The following is a 6,415-nucleotide window of genomic DNA, read 5'->3' on the forward strand; positions in this document are numbered from 1 at the left end:
GGTGGAATTGATAGGGCACTTATGTCACTATCTTCATTTGTATGAGGCATGTTATGTAATGATAAAATTTTGAAGTAATTTTCATGTTAGAATGTTCATACTACATCCCAATCTAGAACTAATCACAACAGATTTGGGCACATGAACATTTAAAATATTTTAATATTAAATGCAAATAGTTGCAAATTAATGATACAGACCTTCATCCAGAAGTGTTCTCAGGATGTTGTTGGTTTCTTCTGCATTAGGAACTGCCATGGATATGCGTTTTGAGGAACTTGTCTTCTTCGTTGAAAACAGCCTCCTCTGGGGCACAAGTTTCCTCTTGATACTTCTTTGTGGGCTAATGAAAGAGATACCACTACTGGTGCGAACAGCACCTACATTAACCTTCAACGAAGTCACCATTTTGTTAGCCAGCTGACATACCAGAAACAATTTCTGAAAACCTAGAAATAATTTTTCTCTTCTCTTCTGCCAATGCTTCTGGGGTGCAGGAATTAGCATTTCCACTTACTTGCTTCAGAATCACTTCTTTCTCATTAATGCAAGACATATCTCCAACATTTGTAGCTACTGCATCTTGTAATTCAGAAATTTCAAAAGGATTTTGTTCTGTACTGTCTAGTTGGCAAACATTATGTATATGCTTGCACATATTTAACTCAATGCTATAATGCATACACGTGCAGGAATACCTATGAATGCACAGTTTACAGTCAGTGCACACTAATTTACAGTTACAGAAGATATTATTTTCTTCTACAAGGTAAACTTCATGTGATTTTGTGGCTGGTACTTCCCAACCTCTGCCTACCTTCCTAATTGAGTCCTTATTCATCAGAATGCTGCATTTGTGTTTACGGCGAATGTTTTTCATTTTACTTGTTAGCTTCCCTTTCACGTTGACAATGAGCCTGTCAAACAGCTTTGCTGTTACAAGTGACATCGAAGCGGATATACCTTTGTCCAAACGTTTTACCTGCTTTGCATTAGCATGTATATATTTCAATGTCTTATGCATGCTCTCCAGGGGCATGTTTGTGTTGAGTCCGGATCGCATCCTATGACAATATGCCCAAATTCTGAAGTCTCTGAATCGCTGTTGGAGTTTCTGCAATGCTTTTACCAACGATTCTTGAAACACAGCAACGTCTCTTACCTGCATTAACGATTTAACAAGTTTGTACACCTCGTTTCTCTTGTCCAAACTTCTAATTTTGCTCTTAATATTGGCCCTCCAGGCTCTATCGACGTGCCAGGTACAGAAACATCTCATTTCAGTATGTCCCATTGTTTTGTTCCAAGCAATACTATACGATTCTGCCAGGTCCGTCATGAATACTTTCGGGGAAATCTGTCCAACCTGAGACTTAACACAATTGAAAAATATACTCAAAATGTAGTGGACTGACAAGACAGCCAGTCCACAGTGACGGGTAACCGAAAGGCACGCGTACACACACGCCGACTGGCGTGACGTCTGGAACAGGATACGTTATTAATGCACTAAATAAAAGTACGTAGCGTCCGTTTACTTAACTTTAATTCATCCTTGTGGTACATCGCTCTTGACTATACAAATGAGACTCTCTCCAGATATGGTTAATGGCGCCTTGCTAGGTCGTAGCCATGGACTTAGCTGAAGGCTATTCTAACTGTCTCTCGGCAAATGAGAGAAAGGCTTCGTCAGTGTAGTCGTTAGCAAAGTCGTCGTACAACTGGGGCGAGTGCTAGTCCGTCTCTCTAGACCTGCCATGTGGTTTTTTTCTCGTTCAGCTACAGGCAAAGCGTGATACACTTACAAACATCAACATAAAAATTTAAATTAACATTAACGATGATTTACAATAAAATTTTCAGGGTTTCCAGCCACAAAAGTGCTTGGTCACTTATCACATGTATGTCCATCAGATTTCCTCCCTTAAGTCCGTGTACGTCGCACTCAACTATATGCTGCATGGCTTGACTCTCTCTGCACTCACAATTGGGGTCCTGGGAGAAACCCCACTTTTTCAACAAATATCCGCACCGACCAACACCTGTCCGCAGACGATTTAGAGTTACCCACACTCTACGTTGGAGTTGGAAGCCTGGAACTCGTTGAGATGGGTCCTCAATAAGGAAACTGTTATTCACTTTGCTTTCCTGCCATTGCTGTTTCCACAGGTTATCGATATCAATCTGTTGTTTGAGTTCTTTCCAGAAGGGATTTCTTGACATCAATCTGTCAGGGGGAGGAGGTAGGTCCCTGAACTTTTCTTTGTACCTCTGGATTGCTCTTTCACCTCTAATCGAGGGTGGTTCGATATTGGCAAGGAAGGGCAGCCAAGGTTTCGGGGTGGGTCTTACTGTTCCTGTTATGAGCCTCATTGTCTCGTTAAGTTGCACATCAATATATCTGACATGCCTACTGCGGGCCCAGACGGGTGCGCAATATTCCGCTACACTATACAGAAGTGTCAGTGCTGATGTGGGTAGAGTTTCAGTGGAACATCCCCAGGTTGTTCCTGCCAGTTTCATTATGATGTTGTTTCTTGTTTTCATTTTTTGGGCAACTTCGTACAGGTGGCTCTTATATGTGAGAGTGCGATCTAGCTTAACACCCAGATATTTTGGCGTTCTATCGTTTTTCAACAATTTACCTTTTATTTGCACTTTAGCTCACGATTTGCATCTTTGTTACACAAATGCATTATTGATGCCACGGATTTAGTCGGATTTACTTTGAGGTGCCAGTTGTCATAATATTGTTGTAGTCGTTCCAGATCCCTGTTTAAAATTTCTTCCAGTTCTTCGAAAGTGTTGGCGTGAGCCGCGATAGCGATGTCATCTGCATACATAAAAGAACGAGATTCCAGGTTTGGGATGTCCGCTATGTATAAATTGAAAAGGCATGGAGCCAGCACAGACCCTTGGGGGAGACCATTTTGTAGTGTCCTGTAGCTGCTTGTTTTCCCATTCAGAGATACCTTGAATCTCCTGTTAATCAACATATTTCTGACTAGATCTATGATCATCTTGCATTTCACGACTTTTGACAATTTATACAGTATCCCTTTTGTCCATACGGTGTCGTATGCTGAGGTGAGATCTAATAATACCATGCCCGTTTTCTTTTTGTTTTGGTAACCTCTTTCAATGAAAGTGGTTAGGGCGAGAACTTGGTCGCAGCAGTCTCTTCCTTTTCGAAAACCGCCTTGCTCTGGGGGAAGAGCAGCTTCTATTTTACTTTCTATTCTGCCTAGGATGACTCGTTCAAACAGCTTGTAAGTGGTGCACAATAAAGATATCGGTCTATAATCTTTAGCATTCTCTCCTGTTTTCCCTGGTTTCTGGATGGCTATGACTTGTGCGTTTTTCCATTGCTTTGGTAACCGGCTGGTATCTATGATATTAGAGAAAAGAGAAGACAGCCATACTCTTCCCTTTGGCCCGAGGTTCTTCAAGAATTCTGGCGCTAGGTCTGCAAATACTGACAGTGGCGACACGCGGGTCCGACATGTACTAACGGACCGCGGCCGATTTAAAGCTACCACCTAGCAAGTGTGGTGTCTGGCGGTGACACCACGCAAAACATCTGAGTCATTCCTGTTAGATATGAGGAAAGCACATGGAAATCCTTGCCTCATATCATCCAGTATAAGTAATGTTGTAACTTCAAAATCATAGCCATTTAGGCGATGAATTCCATCGACACAAATACAGTCACTTCCACATTTGGTTAATATTTCGCCTTGTGCGTTGTTCATTATAATTAATACAAAGTCTTCACTTTTCAGTTCAGGGTACAGATCATTAATTGTTTCTTGAGGCTTATAGAACAATACACATGGATTGTCACTTTGCTGCACTTCTTGCAGCCAAGCTTCAACGCTCATCGCATCATTTGAATGTCTAACTGACTTTGAAGACATTTTCCTTCTTTGTATTGGACTTTAATCTCTGCAGTGCACTTGCCATTAATTTTGTTGCTTCCTGTCAATTTCAAATGTCGTCTCCCATCACGTTTGGAGGTAAACTGACCTGAGCGATGGCAAACGTAATAACATGTGGGGCCCTCATCGTAAAATTTAGTGCCACAGCTTTTAATGAATTTGGAATGTGTAGCACATTCCATTTCTTCTTTCCATTTTAAATGTTCTTCTTCACTGGAGAATTCCAGGGCTTCTGGTTTCACACATAATCCGTGTGCAGACTGGAAATGATCCATCCAGCACTTTTTTGAATCTGTTTCAAATGCACACATCGTACACTTAAACGATTGCTGTTGCGGTTGGCCATGAATATTTTGTTGGTGGCGTTTTAAACTACCTTTACAAGTAAAATCCTTGTCGCATATGTAGCATTGGTATGTACACGAAGGTTCCTTATCTGTAACAGGAGGCATCATTTCGCTCAGCTTCTGTGGATGGACTGTGGGCATATGCCTCTTCAGAGTCTTGCGGTAACTGTACTCGTTGCCGCAAACTTCACATTTAAAAGAACTCATTATTAAACACTATTACAACACACGAAACGCTTTTCACACGTGAATAGTTCACACACAGATGGTACACGATAAAACACACCCAAAACACTTAACACTATAAAACACTTTTGACACGCAATACACGATGAAACACTTTTAACGATCAAAACACTTCACACGCGAAATGTGTTAAATAAATCGGCTAAAAGAACAATGCTCTACCACAACGTGCAGCCGAACGCGGGAACCACATGGGTCAACTGAAACGATGCCCAGTCCACGAACAAAGACTGGGAGAACCGGTGGTGAATGGGCGGGACTTGTTCCGGTGGGGGTGAGTGGGCGGGACTTGTTCCGGGTGAAATCCTAGGGCTAACGATTCCTCATGTGCACCAGTAGGCAGTATAGTCTGTAAACTCAAGAGCGAACAGTGCTTTTGGTGGGGGAAGTGGCCTTTCCCAGAAGAACGCTGCCACCGGCCTACAGGGACACCAAAAATCTGTTGCCCGTTACCTGTCTAGCGGTGTAGATCGGCGTGCAGTGGTATACGTCGTTTCTGTTCGTATGATCTTAGTTGCCAGTGTCAGTCACTTGACCGTATACTTACTGATATACTTCGATTTCCGGAAGTGATGGATAATCGTCTAGCATTGCAAGAAAATGCGCAGAATACGAAGAAGAGGAGGTATTTGCGGAATAACGAGCGTTAGATCGTCTCTAATGTTATTACAGCGTGTATTAAAGAGGCGACCCAAAAAGAACTGTTGGCTAATATTACCAGTCCCAATCAAAGGGCTGCAGTTTATGCAAACGTCAGCCTCGTCCAATAGGACGCATAAGGAAGGAACATGAAAATAAGCCGCATGGTTTAGTGGAATCGCCACGAAGGAAAACTAATATCTTGGGAGAAAACCGATTATTATAGACAGTTTCTAAATCACGTAAAACCTTTTATGCTTATGGAACACTAAATCTGTATCTCGGTCACTATTCGCCTCATCATTGAGACATTGCTTGAAATATGTGCGCAATAGCTATTCTAAACACTGCTAAAAAATTTTTCGAAACATGTGCGTCGATTCTGGACTTCTAAGGAAAAAGATTGACATACGAGGTGCGTTCACATATTAATTCTTATTTTTGGGTAATAACTTTATTTATTAATCTAGAGCAATGTTATCCTCTTCAAAATATTCCCCATTACATACTATACACTCGTGCCAGCGCTTTTTCCAATTCCCGGAATTCTTTAGCAACTGTTTCTTCGGGATAGTTTATAGGTCTCTTAACTGGGCATTTTTAATCTCATCCATGGTTGTAAAACCGCTGTCCTTTAAAGCCTGCTTTGAGATGTTTATACCACTTGTATGCCCTTGGTTCACTTATAACAGGCTCACCAAAAGCAATATTTAACATTTCTAAAAATTTCATACACTTTATTCCATTTCTGTAACAAAATTTAATACAGATTCTCTGAGCTGATCTGATAACCGTTGATGCTACCAAAACACATGTAACCTTTTTGACAGCTGACAACAGAGTAAATACCCAATATGCATAACTTTGTGCACATACTTTTGAGACATGTTTACGAAGAAAGTGACAAAAAATTTGTGCATATCGGACTAATACAACACACAAAATTATAAATTTCTGCTTACTTTTTTAAAAACTCTTCGTGTTGCAAAAATTGTGTTTCAATGCATTCCTTCAAAGATAACTTCTACCTTTTAGTAGAAACACAAAGTAAGAACAAGCCCCAAATTCTACAGATTCACTGTATTATATGGGGTTCGTTTTACGAATAGCAATAGAGGAACGTACAATGCATTCACATGAACAGGCATTCGGTTCTATGTTTGTAGTATAATCCTGACTTCCATTCTTACCTTAATATTATTTACTATATAATTTTGCGTTCCGGAAGAAAGCTATCGCTTTTTG

This window comes from Schistocerca cancellata, chromosome 12, assembly GCF_023864275.1.
Source record: "Schistocerca cancellata isolate TAMUIC-IGC-003103 chromosome 12, iqSchCanc2.1, whole genome shotgun sequence".
NCBI lineage: Eukaryota > Metazoa > Arthropoda > Insecta > Orthoptera > Acrididae > Schistocerca > Schistocerca cancellata.